Source organism: Etheostoma spectabile, chromosome 10 (genome assembly GCF_008692095.1).
Source record: "Etheostoma spectabile isolate EspeVRDwgs_2016 chromosome 10, UIUC_Espe_1.0, whole genome shotgun sequence".
Taxonomy (NCBI): Eukaryota; Metazoa; Chordata; class Actinopteri; order Perciformes; family Percidae; genus Etheostoma; species Etheostoma spectabile.
Window position 1 is genome coordinate 27,506,912 of NC_045742.1, and position 19,160 is coordinate 27,526,071.

A 19,160-nucleotide genomic window follows, 5' to 3' on the forward strand; every position below is an offset into this window, starting at 1 on the left:
TTTCCACATGCATCAGTATAAAATCAATTTTTTTTTTTTAACCATTGACATTGAATGGAAAGAGCTAATTTAACTACATTTTATTTATAGTGTCAAATCTCAACATGAGTTATCTTAGGACACTTTACAGATAGAGTAGATCTAGAACACACTATAATTTACAAAGACTCAATTTCAATTTCCCATGAGCAAGTATTTGGTTTGACAGTAGCAATGAAAAACGTCCCTTTTACAGGTAAAACCTCGGACAGACCCAGGCTCTAGGTGGGCGGCCATCTGCCGCTACCGGTTGGAACTCAGAGACTCTGATACAGATTTAAAGAAATATGATTCATAATAATTATAGCAGTTGGTATGATGAGCCATGGCAATTATATGTAACATATATTATATGTAACAATACAGGCAATAGAACTATGACTAGAAATAATAGTTGTAGCAGTGCCATGGCAGCAGCTGCCAGAGCCAATGCGCTTACAACTTTGAGGTATCACTTTAAAAATGACCATCATCATCACCCCAACAAGTGTTCCTCCACACTTCAGGGACCAGCCAACAAATCCAGTATGTCTCCACTCTTTGAGGTCTAGGCTTTTAATCCAACATTATCATTATTGAAGAGAGCACGCTTCAAATCTACAATTTTTGGCCGACATTCGCTTTGAAGCTATGCATGAGTCAAAAGAAAAACAAGAGACCATGCTCCTGTGAGTCCTGTTGAAAGGCAGTGAGGATTAAAACACACACTAAGATGGGCATTGCGGGTTTGGGGTGACGACAGCCACCTTCAGAAGAAGAATTTTTGACTTTTTATGAAACCAGTGCTATCTTCCACCAGAGAGAGAGAGAGAGAGAGAGAGCCAGAGCATTTCTGTCGTTTAGTATGTGGGTGTAGATGGGAGGAAGGCAAGGGAAGAAGCATCAGCCTGTAACATGGAGCATGACATAAAACATATTGTCTATTACACTGCACATGATAAAAACTTGTGCATCCTCACTACCCTTGCTACCATTTAGACACAGCACATCACGTCATACTATGAGAGCCACGCCCACCATTGACTTTTACTGCCTGAAGGTGTCTCCTCATCAATTTTGTCTGCTAGCGATCAACAGAAAAATGCATAAAATCTGCTGTGTGGTGATATTCAACTGGGAAAATAACACACTGAATGTGTAGAAAACCAGTTTCATGGCTTCAGTTGATATCAGTGTACATATGGTTTGGATGGAATACATTTCGTCACTTCTCCTGCCTTTAGGACATTTTTCCTGGGCTACATCTCCTTTGACTTGCTTCATCCGGCCCCCTCTGCTGCGCTGTGCCATCAAGGATGTTTCTCACTGTTTGAAAGATCTTTGTTTACGCATTAAATTACCTTGTAATTGAGTTTCTGGCCCCTGTTTAGCATGGAAATGAAAAGAACAGTAAATAAAGAATTAGTGATTCAAGACATGTTACTAATTAGAAAAAAAAGCATATACTTTGATTTCAGTTGTGTGGGTTGGTCACACAACTGAAATCAAAGTATTTGCTTTTTTTGTGCTGCTTTCCAATGTATTTTTCACAAGCTGTCTATTTTGTTGATTAATGACCTAATCTCCATTTTGATATTATCATAATGTCACTTTGCTTTATCAATCATGTCAGCTGAATTCCCTCAATATAAACAAAATGCCTTGAGTGTGCACTTTTGGAACAGAATTTAATCAACTTTCTCCTAGACATGCAAAGGTGGCAGGTTACATACCGCCACCACCATAGGTATAGTTTTCAACAACAACAAAAAACTATTATTATTATTCAGTGTTAATGTACATTTAATTCATCACTTTGACTAAATAATTACCCTTCCCTTAGTTTATTGTGCATGGCGTCTGTTCAGGACTCCACTGAGTTTATATCCGCTCTACGGGCCCAATGCAAGAACATTCATATTCTTATCTTATAACTTGTGATTGGGAGGGTGTCGGTTCAACCCCCAGACCGACAGGATAAAATCTTGGCGGGGAAAGTAAAAGAGCAGTGCTTGTCCCTCCCTCATTACCACCACTGAGGTGCCCTTGAGCAACTTGAGCAGCTGTCAACACGTCATGAGAGCAGAGCTGTACTGTGACTGTTATTAAGAGTGAGTGTTTTGACATGAAGTTGACATTAAGTAAAGGAAATACACTATTTGTCTTTGGAAAGCAAAGTAGACCATGACTGATGGCATAAAGGGGATGAGACAGTCATGATAATAATCCAGTGATGTAGTATTTTGGATATCTGCAGGGAGAGTGTTCCAGAGGGATGGGGCTGCAATACTAAAGGCTCTGTCTCCGAAGATACAGAGTCTTGTGTGGGGAATGGAGAGCAGACCAGCGCCTGAGGACCACAGGTTTCAGGGTGGGGTGTATGGATGGAGAAGGTCGGAGAGGGACTGTGGGGCCAAAGTATGGAGGGATTTGTAGGTGAGAAGGAAGATTTTATATGTGATGCGGGACTTAATTGGGAGCCACTGAAGGTGGATGAACGTTGGCGTGATGTGCTGTCAGGTTGTTGTGTGGGTTAGGGTAAGCATTTTGGACATACTGGAGCCTGTCTAGTGTTTTTCCGGGGACCCCAGAGAGGACTCCATTGCAGTAGTCCAAACAGAACTTTATGAAAACCCCGGAGTCAGAGAGTGATGTCCAGAGTCTGGAGAAGATTTTGAGATGATAAAAGAGTGATTTGTTAATGGATTTAATGTGAGTATGGAAAGAGAGGGTGGAGTCCAGGATTACACAAAGGTTGCGGACGTCAGAGGATGGGCAAATGGCGCACACATCAACATCATGGACGAGGCTGTTCAAGTTGAGTAGTTTTAATATCATGCAGACCGTTGACCAGGGAGAGGGGAGGGGGATGATTGAGTGGATGATTTGGTGCTGATATAGAGTTGTGTATTGGCGTAGGAGTGAATTGAGACCATGTTGCCGTATCTGACCAAGGGGGAGCATGTAGATGGTGAAAAGCATGGGCACCTTGAATCACGCCTTGGTTGACCAGAGCTGGGAGAGGTCAAGGAGAATGAGTATGCTGATGTGTCCAGCAGTGGTGAGTAGATCATAATTATGTGATTATGATGTACAATGATTCAATTCAATTCAATTCAATTTTATTTATAGTAGAAATTCATAACAAGAGTTATCTCAAGACACTATACAGATAGACCACACTCCAGAATTTACAAGGACCCAACAGTTCTAGTAGTCTCCTCCAGAGCAAGCAACAGTGCGACAGTGGCGAGGAAAAACTTCCTTTTAGGCAGAAACCTCGGTCAGACCCAGGCTCTTGGTAGGCGGTGTCTGACGGGCCGGTTGGGGTTAGATATAGATGATACAGTCTGAATGTTGACTGAAGGGGTTCATAGAGCTCATGGTTGCACATGCTGATGGACTTGGGTGGCAACTGCTTTATCCAGGATTCTACTTAGGAATGGAAGGTTAGCAATTGTCCGGTAGTTGTTTGCATCCTCCGGATCCAAACATGGCTTCTTGAGGATAGAGCTGACTAAGGCAGTTTTAAAGTAGGTGGGTATTACACCAGATTCCAAGGAGCAGTAGATGACATCCACCATGATAGTAAACAGGACAGGCAGACATACCTTGACCAGGACTGTAGGCACTGGATCCAGGGAACAAGTGGAAGCCTTTGCTATTGTGACCAGCTTGGTCACTAGATGGTAGTCCATGGACGTGAAGGAGGAGAGGCAGCGCTGAGGCACATGAGCAGGGGAGGGAGCAATGTCCTGTGCTTGATTGGAATTAGAAATGGATGGGGCACACCCCAGGAGTTGCTGATGGATAAGTTCCACTTTGGCCTGGAAGAAATCCGGGAATTTGGTGCAACGATCAGGTTCAACCAAAGGTAGGTGGTTGTCAGTGGGGCGTAGCAGGTGGTTATAAGTGGAACACAGCATTCTGGGGTGGTTTTGTTGATTGCCGATGAGGGTAGTGAAATAATTGGTCTTGGCTTTGGAAAGAGCTCCTTTGTAGAAGCTCACATGTTCTTGTAGGCTTTTAGTTGGACAGTGTGGTCAGGTCTTTTATGAAGTCTCTCCTGTCGGTGACCAGAGACTTTCATGGTGTGAAGTGCAGCGGTGTACCAAGGAGCAAGTGAAGGAGACAGTAGTTTTAAGGAGGGCAAGAGAGCCTAGGCTCAGAGACAGAGCAGTGTATTAGTGGGTTGCCATGGCATTTGGCGTACGTGTCAGTGCATGAAAAGTGGGATTTTCGTCAGTAAGCAGCACTGTAGATTGTTGTGGTAGTTCAGGTTTACGACTGCACACGGCAATTTGTAGGCAACACCAAAAATGCTGTGAATTGTTGGAAATTGATGTGGGCCTTGCTTGGCAGTTGGTCCAACCATAACCCCTCCTAATTCTGGGGGTGGATTTAACATGTAAATGAAAATGCAGTGAGCTATATAAATGGAAATCAAGGCAGCAGTGAGAGTCTTACCCCAGGTGACATTTTTCTAAAAGGTGTTAACTCCATTTTAAGAAACTCTCTGGTAGGAATAGATCAGGTTCAGTATAGCCTAATTATAGTTAATGTGTATGTCATTAGCAATGGCCAATGTTATGTAAAAAAAAACTGTATTAAATAAAAATGTATTTCAACAATTAGTTTTAATCGGGCTTTGCCACAAAGGTAAGATGTGCATTCCATGCAAACAACCTCACAGTCTCTTAGAGCTCAACCACTGTGCATAGTGGCATGACTACAGTGACCTTTTCTTTGGTCATGCTTAAATGCACAGTGGATGTGTTAACCACATGTCTCCCAGCAATGCCATCAACAGGCAGAAATGATGCTGGGTATGACCTGTCACTTCCCTGCAAGCTCCAAACTTTGTTTGGCTTTCCAAAAAAACGTCTGTCCGGATTGGGATAAAGCCAGGAAACTGGCACATTAACATTTTTGAATGCAGCACCTTTTCCACAACATTAACACATGTAAACTGCTATACAATGGCTCATTGTAGTTCTGCTAGAAGTTCAAGGATGGGTTCCTCAAAACTATGTTTCCACAACACTTAGCATATACATGTACAGTATGTAGACTCTTCTGCTCTAGATCATTCCATTGAATAAGTTACATTCAGATATGTTACCCGTTTGCCTGTCATGGCAAAACCGTCAATGTGAGTGAAACAAAGTTACATCTGATGATACATTTTCAACACTGCATGTCTGTCAGGCTCAACCAAGATTGTCCGGTAGAATGGAGAGAGAGGCACCACAGTACAGTTTTTAAGAGAAGTCTTTCTGCTGACACCAAAACACTATGATTCACATAAAGCATATCAGCTGTGGCACTGCATGACAAAATCCCAACTATTTGTTTTTCTAAAATACTGCAGGTATCCATCTGTTACTTCCAGTCTAGTGATGGATATCACTCTGGAGCAAAGTATGATAAAAGACTGCACAAAGACAAACCACATGTCATAGTGTCTGTTGTTGATAAGCCCCTGATAAAACAGTGAGTAAATGGTTGTCCAGTTTTTCCACTGATCTGCTGTAAATCCTGTAAAGCCAGATGAAATCCGTAAGGGAATTCTTCCAACCTCATAAGGTACTTTGATGATTTCCACTCCAACTTGAAGTTCATCAAGGCTTTTTGTTGTTAAAATTCTTAGTTCTGTCCACAGTCTGAATACATGTCTTGTCGTACCAAGGAGAAGGTTGTGCGTTGGATCTATGACGGCAAATCTGATGGCATCATAGTAACCTAAGCGGAAAAGTTCTGACCATCTAGCTCCATACTTGCGTTCAATTCTTTTCTGTTTGCCTTTGTCCTTGCCCGTTTGGATAATATAGCATAGTGTGTGTGATCCATCGACATGCATGGCTCACGAAGACCGCTCAGCTTCTGAGTAGTCAAATTTTTCACAAAATTCTTTCTTGCTGAACACTTGTGGCATCCTGCAAATGTAATTAAAAATGCAATATGTTATACACATATTTCTATTTGAGCATTCAATGAAACAGACCAACTTACATGTTGTTTTTATTGATTCAATGACCAATATTAATGCACATTGATTAAAGCAAAGAATGTCCTCTGTATTCTCCATGTCCAACAAAGCCTCCACATTTTCTAGTTGCAGGGATATCTGATAAAAGACAAAGCAAAGCTGCTCTGTACACCTGATGTCCTAAGAAAGAGCTGTCTTCCAGAATCATGCCATGTCAAAGTTCTTAAAGCTCATCAACTAAGGGGTCTAAGAAAGCATTAAGGTTCAGTGATGGCTCTTTTGGTCCAGCGATTAGTCCAACGAGAATCATATTTTCTTCCTTAAAAAATCTTCACGAGGTAGATTCAAAATGATCAAGTAGATGGCTCCAACTAAATAATGTGTATCTTTGAAAGGTTGGAACCAGTCAACATTTAGCATCAAGGCCAATTTATTTGGCTATCCAGGTCCATCCAAATACAGGTCTTTTAACAAGTCATTCCAAAGACTGCACAACACTCTTGTAAAAGTAAGAACATATTGAATTGACATACTCTTTTGTTGTGGGTTGGGGTTTTTGTTTGGGGTTATTTTCTCCATTGTGTGGCTTCCCTGGTTTTTGTCCCGTTTTCTCCCTAGTCTGGTGTCATAGATTCTGTCTTATGTTTCCCTGTGTGGGTTTGTTATGCTTTCTGCTTTATTTTGTAGTCAACTTCCTGTCTTGTCCTGTCTTGTCTAGTCTAGCTTTACTCTGTTTGTCTGATGTCCAGCCCCGCCCTAATGTGATTCACTGTTTGTCTCATCTGTTCCCTATTACCTCATTACCTCATGTATTTTACCCCAGTGTTTCCTTTGCCTCTTGTTAGATCCTTTTGTTCTCCAGCGTGTCGTCACCTCTCCTCCGTTCCAGCTCCAGTAAGACTTCCCCGTATATTTTTGCCTGTTTACCTTCCCCTGTGAGTTTCCAGCCCTTGTGCTTCGGTTTTTGGTTTTTTCTCGGCTCCCTGTGTTTTGACGTTTTTGTTTTCTGTTGCTGCTGTGTTTCCCCCAATAAACCCTTTTTGCCTTCCACCTGCTACCTGCGTTTGGGTCCTCCTTCCGCCCCATCACAACATAAGGATCTACCCAGTCATGGACCCAGCAGAGTACACCTTCGAGCCGCTTCTCCACCCCTGGACCCGTTGGCGGACCTAATGTCCTCCGCGTTCTGCCGCATGCACGACGGGGATCCCACGGAGACGTGGCACCTAATGATGGTGCGGTGGAGGAGGTAGACAGGGTTTGGCCCCTCCCGGAATCGGCGAACCGGCTAATACGGTGTTCCGAGAGCCACGCGCGACCCCGCTCTCTGGAGGCGCGTAGAGGAACTTGAGCGGCTGGAGTACACCCTCCACCGGTTCGTCACCGAATGGGGAGGACCACAGATGCCGAGCGCCGGCTGACCATATGTGCCCTGATCAGGAACTCTGTGGCAGGCAAACCCGGCTTTTCAGGCTTCCAGGAATAAGGCCCTGCTAAGAGAGATCTACCAGCTGAAGCCAGCCTGCAGACCACCTTGATTCCTACCAGCGAGCCGGCGCCCAGCCTTCCGGACCTCCAGCCGCCTACTGCCGCCACCGCGGCGGACCCCCAGCCGCCGCTCCCGCCGACGGCGACCCCCCACGCCAGCTCCCGCCGACAAGGCGGACCCCCGCCGGGCCTGTAGAGGCGGATGCCCGGGAGTGTGCACGGACAGTCCCCCTCCTGAATCCACCTCTGACCCCCAGCGGTCACCCGGCCACCCAAACCACCGACCGACCCCTTGGACCCAGACCGAAACCGCCGACTGGCCCCCAAGACCCGACCGCCGACTGGCCCCCCTGACTCCGACCGCCGTCCAGACCTCCAGACCCCAACCGCCGACTGGCCCCCTGACCCAGACCAGCCGACCGGCCCCTTAGATTCAGACCAGCCGACTGGCCCCCCTGACCCAGACCAGCCGACTGGCTCCCCTGACCCAGACCGGCCGTCCAGACCTCCAGACCCCAACCGGCCGACTGGCCCCCCTGACCCAGACCAGCCGACCGGCCCCTTAGATTTAGACCAGCCGACTGGCCCCCCTGACCCAGACCAGCCGACTGGCTCCCCTGACCCAGACCGGCCGACCGGCCCCCCAGAGCAGCCGACCAGACCACCCAACCCTGACCAGAGGCCCAGCACTTCTGACCCCCGGCTGGCGCTCGGTGGCCCTGCCCTCTGGCCGACGGCCAACGTTTTTGGCCCTCGGTCGGCGGTCAGCGCCCCCGACCCCCAGTTGGTGTCTGGGCCTCCGCCCTCTCTGGGCACTGGCTCCCTGAGTCCCCCTGGTCCCGGTTCCGGGGGTCCCCCGGAACTCAGTCCCCCGGCTTCCTCCGGTCCTGGCCATAGTCCCAGGCCCTCAGGAACCCCAGTTCCTCATGACCTGACCCCCCTTAGTCCTGGTCTCCCTAGTATTGTGTCCGTCCCTGTCTCTGTCTTTGTCCCCATTGCTGTGTCTGTTCCTGTCCCTGTCTCTGTGCCTGTTTGTGTCCCCGTCCCAGTGATTGTCCCTGTGCCTATGTCTGTCCCTGTGCTTGTCTCGGTCCCCGTGTTTGTCTCTGTCCCAGTCTTCGTCTCTGTCCCGGTCACTGTCTCTGTCCCTGTCACCATTCCTGTCCCCGTCTTCCTCCCTGTTCCTCCGTCCATCCCATCCAAAATTGTCCCCAAACCCGACCCGTCCATGTCCACGTCCGTCCCACCTGTTTGCTCAGAGTCTGGCCTGTCCCCTCTTGAAATTCCTAGTGCGCCCCCCCGTGGGCTTCTCCGTATTCCTCGTGCTCCTAGTGCGCCCCCCTGTGGGCTTCTCCGTGCTCCTAGTGCGCCCCTCCGCGGGCTTCTCCGTGCTCCTAGTGCGCCCTTCCGTGGGCTTCTCCGTGCTCCTCGTGCTCCTAGCACGCCCCTCCGTGGGCTTCCCCGTGTTCCTCGTGCTCCTAGCACGCCCCCCCGTGGGCTTTCTCGCGTCCTTAGTGCGCACTCTAGAGGGCTTTTCCGCGTGCCCCTTCGTAGGCGTCGTTGTGCGCCCTCTCCTGGGCACCTTCGCGGCCCTCTTGCGCCCTCTAGTGGGGCTTTGTAGTATACCCGCTCTTGGGTCTCTAGTGCGCCCTCTCCTGGGCACCCTCGTACATTCCCTTCGAGCCTCCTGGTGCCCTTCCCTTGGTTAATCGTCGTTCCCTGTGTTTGGTAGTCACCCATACTGTCTGTGTCTCTATCTCTCTCCACCCTGCTCGTCCAGTCTCTCTGTGTGTCCCCCGTGCTCGGCCCTGCTCCCTTCCTGTTATCTCTTTGCGTGTTTCGCTCTTTGCCCCTATCTCCCTGCGCTTTTCTCTTTCCCTGTGTCTGTCCTGCTCTCTGGGTTTCAGTCCCTTTTTCTGCCGGTTTGTGTGGGTGACTCTCCCCGTTCCTCTCAGTTTCTAGTGTTTTTTGGCTTTAGGCTGCGCTGTCCCTGCTTGCTTCTCCGCTCCTCTTCTCTGTTCTTCTCCTCCTAGTCCTCTCTTGTCTTCATCCTCGCCCCTTCCCGATTACTCGTCTCAATCGCACTGTCTCTCTTGCTTTCTGTATCTGTCTGTCTTGCTCTCTGTACTGTATCTGTCTGTCTTGCTCTCTGTGCTTCTCCCTCTTTCGGTGTGGCTCTGTGTCTCACTGTCTTTCTGGTTGTATCAGTCTCTCCCATGTCTCTCTTGGTCCCTGTGTCGGTCTAGTTCACTCTGTCTCTGCGTCTTGCTGTCTCTTCCCCTTTCTATGTCTGTCTGTCTTGCGCTCTGCGTCGCTGTCCCTTTCTCTCCCCCTGTTTGTTTGTGTGTAGCTCGCTCTCTTTCCGTGTGTCTGTCTCTTGCTCTCTGTGTCTCTCTCCGTCTCCCCGTCTCTCTCTGGCTCTCTCTCTGTGCCTGCCCCTAGTTCCTTTTCGGCTCCCTTTCTCTGTCCCTCTCCTCCAATCCCTCGCTGTCTTTGGTCCTCGCCCTGTCTCCATTGCTCTGTCTCTGTTGCTCCCTATGTCTGTCTGTCTTCTCTGTGTCACTCTCGCTCTGTTTGATGTCTCTGTCTGTCTCTCTCTCTCTTTCTGTTGGTTGTCTCTGTTTCTCCCGGTCGGTTTTGCTCTCCGTCCTGGTGTCTTTTCCCTCTGTCTTTTTCGTTCCCGTGTCTGTCTGTCTGTCTGTCTGTCTGTCTGTCTGTCCTCTGTCTCTCTCATCGTTTTGCTGTCTATCTCTCTCTGTCGCTCCTCTCCTTCTATTGGGTCTCTGGGTTCTACCGCTCTGTCTCTTTCTCCTCCTCTGTCTTGTTCTGTGTCTCTTTCCCGTCGCTCTCCGCTCTCCGCTCTCTGTCTCTGCTCTCTCTTATCCCTTCGTCTCCTGTCCTACCCTTTGTCCCTCCTAGTCTTTTCTCCTTTGGTCCCTCGCTCGCTACTGGTCTCAGCCTTGTTCTGGACTTCCTGGCCCGCGTTAGTCCTTCTCTTTGTCGGTCTTCTGTCCTATCCTTTCTCCCCTCCCGCGTCCTCTAGTCTCAGTCTTGTCCCTCCTTCGCCCTCTCCTTCATCTCCTTTCCCCATCTCCTCTTCCTTGGTCTCCTCCTTCCGGTCGCTCCCTCCTCCTCAGTCCCTCTCTCACTCCCTCCTTCTCAGTCCCTCTCTCGCTCCCTCCTTCTCAGTCCCTCTCTCGCTCCCTCCTTCTCAGTCCCTCTCTCGCTCCCTCCTTTCCAGTCCCTCTCTCGCTCCCTCGTTCCTTCCTCTTCGGTCCTGCTCCTATCTCCGCTTCATTCCCTTGTTATGCCTCTTCCTTGTTCCCGGTTCTGGCTTCCTTTGTCCGTGCTCCCCTATGCCCTTGTCCCCCGTGCTCCGGGTTTCCTTCTGTCCCCTAGTTTCTCCGTCCCTTGGCCCCCTCTTTTCCAGTGTCTTCCGCCCTTACTGGGTTGTTTTTTGTTCTCTTTTGGGTTTTTGTTTGGGGTTTTTGACATCTGGTATCTGTCTTTGGGGGGGGGTTCTGTTGTGGGTTGGGGTTTTTGTTTGGGGTTATTTTCCCATTTGGCCTTCCCGGTGTTTTTGTCCCGGTTTTCTCCCTAGTCTGGTGTCATAGATTCTGTCTTATGTTTCCCTGTGTGTGTTTGTTATGCTTTCTGCTTTATTTTGGTAGTCAACTTCCTGTCTTGTCCTGTCTTGTCTAGTCTAGCTTTACTTTGTTTGTCTGATTGTCCGCACCCCCGCCCTAATGTGATTCACCTGTTGTCTCATCTGTTCCCTATTACCTCATTACCTCATGTATTTACACCCAGTGTTTCCTTTGCCTCTTGTTAGATCCTTTTGTTCTCCACGTGTCGTCACCTCTCCTCTGTTCCAGCTCCAGTAAACTTCCCCGTGATATTTTTGCCTGTTTACCTTCCCCTGTGAGTTTCCGCCCTTGTGCTTCGTTTTTTTGGTTTTTCTCTGGCTCCCTGTGTTTTGACGTTTTTTGGTGTCTGTTGCTGCTGTGTTTTCCCCCAATAAACCCTTTTTGCCTTCCACCTGCTACACTGTGTTTGGGTCCTCCTTCCGCCCCCATCACAACACTCTTTACCGCTGGAAGATTTTGCTTTTCTTTGCCAGGCAAAGCCACATTTCTTCCTTAATGCAGACCTCTACTGTGGATGACTGTAGAATGGGATGTGACCAGTCTTACAAACCTTGAGCTCATAGGTTTCAGTAAGCACGTATACTGCCATACATTTTGGACAAACAGCATACTGCAAGAAGTTGTCATGGAGGATACCAGTCCATTTCCTTAAGGAGACTAAAGTCTTTGGAATATTGCTTGTAAAGGCGGTGAGGGAATTAGTACAGAGAACATTTCCAATTATCCACATGCACTTTTTTGATGAGAAGTTATGTGATGGAATTGTCAGAAATCTTGAAGGTTGATTGCCATGACAAACACGTCATGGCCAGAAGTTTAATCAAGTCTTCTGGTGTTTCATTTGTGGACTGTTCACTTGCCAGGTTGATGACACCTGGTTAATGTGGAGGTGAGAGATCACGGCCATTAGCCGACACTGTCGGGAGGGTGACTTCTTGGAGTCCATAACATTGACAATCCCACACGCCTTCTGCTGCATGGCACAGACAACTTATGTCTCCATATTTTAGTATGCCAGGTGTGGTACTTATCACCTGGTGCATTCGCATGGTTCCTTTTATGGTTCTTGTGCGCCAGGGAAAATGCATCGTGCCTGTTAACTTCCCAGCAGAAACATCGCTTGTATCTATATCTTTGTTTTAAGTTGACTTTTAAGCATATTGACTTCATCTGTAAAAGTAATTTTCATGAAAACTAGGTGGCTTAGCTAATTGCAGTATTTTGCTGTTTCCTAGTTTCACACTCTCGTCTCTCATCACTCATCTCATATGTATGGATCAGCACAATGTGAAAAAAATAAATCTGCATACAAAGAATTCCAGATTTTTTCATGTTCATGAATAGAGAGAGTTTAGCTCACTGTTAAGTTGGAGTTACTACACCGTAGCAAGAACAGTACAGTTACAATATCAGTAGTTTGTGTCTACATATGCAAGCTCGTCTCTCAAGTTCTTCAGTACGACAATGACCACGCATGTGATTGGAGGAACCCAACGAGCCTTGTCCAATCACGTGCGAGGTCATGGCCATGACTCTTACTGTACTTCCAGTTATTCCATGAACTATTCAATTTATAATGTACATGAATTACTTATCATTAACTTAACCCTCATGTTGTCCTCAGGTTAAATTGATCCGTTCTTTTTAACTACCCAAAATAACATGATTGATTCCACACAATGCTGTTTGGCAAATACAAATCTCTACTTTCATTCATTTTGGGGTGTCTTATTTAATTGTATAGCATTTGAAAAAAATAATTGAAGCGGTTTTCAAAATAGCATTGAGTAAAAGTTGACATATTCCAGTCTGTGATTGTCCATCAACATCCATCCTTTAATTTTAGTCAAAATAATTCCTAAAACATTAAAATAAAGAGCTAAAAGTGTTGATAAAGAGACAAAAACTTAAGAAATACTTAAAAACGTTGATTAAAAGCGTCAAAAGTGTTGATTTTCAATTTTAACCGGAAGACAATACAAGGGTTAGGTATATGGATCCACTATCAATATACTTAACCCTTGTGTTGTCTTCCCAATAAGTATATCGAAAGTTATTAATACGCGCTCCCTTTTTAACAAAGGGTTGAAAGTGCACTGAGTTGCCATTTGTTAAACATATTTATCTAAATCTTTTTCTAGTGCCATCTAGCTGGGTCAACAAACACAACTAATGGTTCATGAAGCTTTATTTGGATATCACTTCTTGGGGCAGTGGTTAGAGAAGCAAGCTTGTGACTGGGAGGTTGTGGGGTTCAATCCCCAGACAGGATAATATCTGGGTGGGGAAAGTGAAAGACCAGCGCTTGTCCCTTTCTCAATACCACCACTGAGGTGCCCTTGAGCAAGGTCCTTAACCCCGACCGTTCCAGTGGAACTGCACAGTGGCCAGCAGATCAGACTGTGGTTGTACTGGGCAGCTTCCAGGTATGAAAGGTAAAAAAAAATATTAACAAAATAAAATCAAGCTTTATTTGGACATCACTTCTGGAGTTGGCAAAGTTTAATAAAGACCATGAATGTCGAACTGTTGTTGGCGCAAGAGGAAAAGTCAGGGAGTTAACAAAGTTATTTTCTGGAGATAATGAATGTCAGTACTAAAATTTGTACCAGTCCCTCTTGTAGAAGTAGAGTTTCCCTGGATAAGTGCAAATGTTGACTAGTTGGTAGGCTACAGGAAAGGTTTTGAGATCACCAAAGACATTAGGATACATCATCTGGGGATAAAGAATGTCTGAACCAAATGTCATGACAATCTATTAATAAAGTGTTTTTGAGACATTTCAATCTGGAGCAAAGTGGTTACAAACTTACCCACCGAAATTGCTAGCATGGCTAAAATGTCTAAAACATCAGTATAGACAACTTTACTGTTCCCACAAATCTTTCAAATTTGGATGAAAGCCATTCGCCTTTGCTCAAATGCTCTTTTATAGACTGTATTTTGCTATTTTCTGTTATATTAACAATAGCAGCGTAGAAAGGAGAAGAAAAGCTGGCAAAATGAAAACATTCCGTGCAGAAAGAGCTGCGCATTCATCATTTTACACTGCATTGTTTGCCTGGAGTCTCACGGAATCACAATATAATTACATTTTTACATAAGCTCCATGCGGAGCTGATAAAATAAACCACTATTCTGTGGATTATTTTTTCATGTGTATGTAGCAGCATCAAAACATGTTTATCATATCATTCTTTAACACTAAACAAACATAATAGAGTTAAAAGACACATGACCTGATTGCTATTCCAAAAAAAACATTCTAACACCTCTGCACTATAATATGCTTCTATTTTACATGTAAACACTTTAAGCTGGCAAGTAACTTCAATAAAATCAAAGCAGCATAAACACAAGCTTCCATGTGGTGAATATCTTCATTGGAGAGTAGAACGTTTCTTATTATCATCATTAAACACGACACAGCTTGAATTAATGGAGATGCCATGAATTTTTTTTTGTGATCAAATATTTTTTGCTATGTTTCTAGTTAGATGACTCATTTACCTTGTAATGCTCTATAACATGAATTCTAGTGCTCCAAAATCTTATATGGTTGCCATAGCATGGAACAACAATGTTTTTTATCAACAATGACCTGCTTCATACTCACACATTGGAAGGTTCTGATAAAGTGGTCACATTAATGTTGAAAGGACCACCTATGGATATCTGCTGCTGGGTGTGAATAAGTCAAATTTGTATGGAGAACGCAATTTGGCCCTTGGTCAGTAGATGTTTTTTATACAAATGCACCTATTTTACTTGACAAATCCAGGCTTAGAGCATTCAAAATCTCATTAACCTGGAGGGTACATAATATTTTATTCAGCTTTCTTATCTCCACATCGCAGATTAGACTCTTCAACCTAAGATTGAGGGACAACAAATTTTCTTTTTTGCTAACTGGATTGACCAGAAATTATTGGAAGCAATATTCTGGAAGACTGTTTTCCACTTACCTTTCCAGCCATCTTAATGTTTATTTTCCTTCCACACCCTCCCATCAACAGTAACCTCTCCTCTCCCCCACCAAATTATTCAAAAGTCCTCAGACCACAGCAAAGAATCTAAAGCTATCTTCATCATTGAGGATGAAGTGGTTTTCATCAGGAACATGTCAGAAAAGCTGCAAGTCTTACCTGGAAACCTCATACACTGCAAAATCTTGTCTCATCCTAATCTCTTTTACCATTATTCCTGAACTATAGAGGGGTTAGCTTTGGGGTTTGTGCCACAGACCTGCAGTCACTGATGCAAGTGGCTCATCATACAGGTATTTTCACATCTGGGACTGAACTCAGAAGGTTGAAAAAACATTTTTACTCTGTACATTTCACCTGAAGGGACAGCCAGAACAGTCAGTGTAAGTACAGATTGTCCTGAAAATTAAGATGCATCTCATCTACCTTTGCCTTAGGTAAAATATGTAATTGTTTCCAACACGTTCAAACCCAGAGAAAGTCCACCGACGAGTTGAACAGAGTTGGAGAAACCTTCTTAATGTTAAAATGCTGTTAAAATGTTTTATTTTAGCCATGTAGTGGGCTTACAAAGCTTCATGAAGCTTCATTTGGCCATCAATACAGTCTGCAGTCTGGCCAATGCCTGCTCCTCCTTCCCCAGTGTGGTCTGGCCAACACAAGTTCATGTTGAGGTGCTAAACTTAAGCTCCAGATCCCCTGCTGTCTCAGATTCCAGATCTTCTGTCATTGGTTCCTATGCTCCGACAGTCACCAGATTCTGTTCTTCAATTCAATTCAATTCAAATCACTTTACTCATCCCCAGTGGGCAAGTAAATTCTTCTTCTGGTTCCACTGTTTTGTTCATTTTCTCAAGTCCCTTAGGTTGTCTTCTATTGAGGTTCTGTCTTAACGGTCATCATCCAGAGGGATCCTGTCACCTCCTTCATCCTCTAGATTAGTACTGTTGTCCAAGAGAGGTAGTCTGGAGAGGTAGTCCTGATCGTCCAAGAGAGATAGTCTGGTAGGCAGTCTGCCTGAAGCCTTGAGCTCCACCTCTACCCTATCCCCCGGCTGTCCACCTGGGGCCTTAAGCCCAACCTCTACCTGCCCTCAGGCCACCCGCCTGAGGTCTTCATTGGCCCTGCCTCCAGGCTGCCACACTGACGTCTTTGCTCCGCCTTTGCACTGCCATCCAATTGAGGTATTCTGCTCCGCCCCTGTCATTCCTTTTTACCTGGACACTTGGCCCAGAGTCCCTCCTCTGGAACCCCTTCAGCCAACCTGCTAGGTGGACATTTTTTGGGGTAATCTGGTTTCCGTCTCTTGAAGGGGTGGTACCGTCATGACCATGGGTTTTGTTTTATTAGTGTCATGTCTTGTTTTACTTCTTGCCTTATGTCTTTTCCCGGCTCTTTGATTACCTCCCCCACCTTGATATTTTTCACCTCTCCTCGTCAGCACTGCCTGACTGGTCTGCTTCTTTTGGGTCCTTTTTTGAAATTTCAAACCGTGACAAGAACTGATTTTAGCAAAGTTCACAGTGAGGGGAGTTAGAGGTTCCAAGAGAAAAGGAAAAGAGAAACTTAAAACTTGGCTATACACACATTTTCTCAGACTTGACAAAGTTCCTTCAGAGCCATAGAATACATTATACAACTGTTTTCACAGAACCTAATCCCGTAGTGACTATCATGGCTGACATTTTGTCAGTTATCTAAAAATAAATGTTCAGAGCTCTAACTATGATAATAAAATAATATGGTTTGGTGTCTGCCCTGCAGCTTGTGTTTTTCTTTATAAGCCAAAATCACTCACTACACTCACTAAACGTGAGTTCCCCATTTTGTAGTGCTGTTCGAATGTATAGTAAGAATTACTATACCTTATATAGTGGATTCAAAGTATATCATCATGCATCCAAAAAAGTGGACAGCAACATATACCATTGTGCTGAAGGAAACTAACAGACAAACAAGAGAAGGAAAAGCAGCGCAACTGCAAAATGTAATTCATTTTTGGTTTGACTTGCAATATGTTGAAGTTTGTTTTGCCAGATTATGTAATAAATGGTGAATTGAATATGTTACACCATTAGCAAACAAATTAGGGCTCGCAACCTAGCCTGCTAATGTCAGCTAGGTAACGTCAAATGGCACTTTTCTGTACATTACGTGCCGCTAAATTCAAACTAGATAGGGTAAAAAATGTAGCAAAATAACGTTTGTCACTGTTGCACAACAAAAATATTAATTGTAAAGTCATTGTTAACTCTTTCGGGACCGATGGCAGTGAGCGGAGGATGTGAACGAGACAAGCTCCTATTAATGTGGGTCTCGAGGCAGAGGTGTGGTCACAGTTACATGATGAACTTTGCGGTTCAGTTAACAGTACGGAGAAGGTTGTACAAGGTTGTTCATGTTTTTAAATATTAAAACTGATAATGGTGTAATGAAATCAATTATGTGGCTAAAAGTGTGCCTTAGTTTGCCCAGATGGGGGTGTAGTCTGACACAATGAAATAGTTATTTTTTACACTATTCAGAAAACATGGTTTAGTCAAGTATATACATGTATGTGTTTTATATATAAATATAAAGGCCTAGCATTATCTTCATCTTTTCACTTACAAGTTGACAACACTTTGTAGCTAGTGATGGCCAAATGAAGCTTTGTGTCTGTCTGAGCCCACTAGATGCTGCCCTTGGTTTAAAGAAAAAAGCTAAAGAACTGGCTATCCAATGTGCTTTCAACCTTTGATAAACAAAAAGCGCGATCTAGTGGACTTAGAAAATAAAGAAAATGGTTCACCAACCTTCTGCTAAGCTTCATTTGGCCATCATTATCTTGCAAGTGTAGCAAGTCTTCTATGCTAGTATTCTATTTCTTCTCTCTATTTCTTCTCCTAATCGAAAATATTGAAATGATCGTGATAACTAAGAAAGAAAGATCGATCTTGTATGGTGTGCCATTTACTCAGAGCTAGAGTTTTTTTTTCCTTATGACGGCAAAAAAATAGCAAAAATGTGTTTAATGCCAGCAGAACAGTGCATCCCAACATACTAACGTAATACGTAACATATTATTTTGAAAAAATATACTCAGCATAATTTGTATTTATCACAGAAATGTATGTCAGTAGTTATTATGTATGGTTCCAGCCAATGTTGATCTGACACGTTTTTAATTGTGCGACAGCTATAAATATCTGCGCTGAGATGATCCGAGAAGGGGGCTAATGTCCTCTCCATTGAACTCCTTGTATAGGGAGTGAATGAGTGATTTTAGACACAGCAACTCTATCTATTGGTCAATGGCCGTCAGTATTTTGCCAACAAACAGCCTACTTCCTTTCCAGTAAAGCCTTCCATGTGGATTGGTGGTCATGATGTTCTGGCAGCTGGGTGAATTATAGCCAATTGGTTGCATAATCAACCCACACATTCATCATAGATGCTGTTCCCCATGGCAACCCTGTTAAATAAATTAGTCGCTCAGTCGTTTCTGCTGCACTCTGATTCCTGTGATGCCCTTTAATTCTCCCTGTTGCTAGATCCGTCTCTTTCTCTCTGTCACTCCTGGTTCCTGTCCTTGTCTTTATCTGTCCCTCAGTAATTTTCACCGTTTCCCACTTTCTGTTTTTACCTATTGCTTTGTCCTTTCTTGTCTGTTTTCTATTAGTTCACTGCTGTGTGCCTCTGGGTGTCCTGTGTCTTCTTCTATCTGTCTAGACATCCTCCCACCTCCCTACTTTCACCCTCTTTACTTCTTTCTCACTTTTGCCACATTTGCCTTTCCTTTCTTGCACAACGTTACTGACGCTCTGAAGACATTAATTCAGACTCCAGAGAGCAACAGAGTTCACTGACGGCTTTGGATAACTGCTTCCACTCCCTCGGATTGTAATAATCATACTTGAAATGTATTGTGTTTCCAGGGACTTCAAAGTTAAAAAATTATGTTTGCAATGCAAAGCCAACATTTTTTTGTGTATACAGGAATATAAAAATGGATTTACGTGTAATATTAGTGTAATATAAGTGTAATATAAG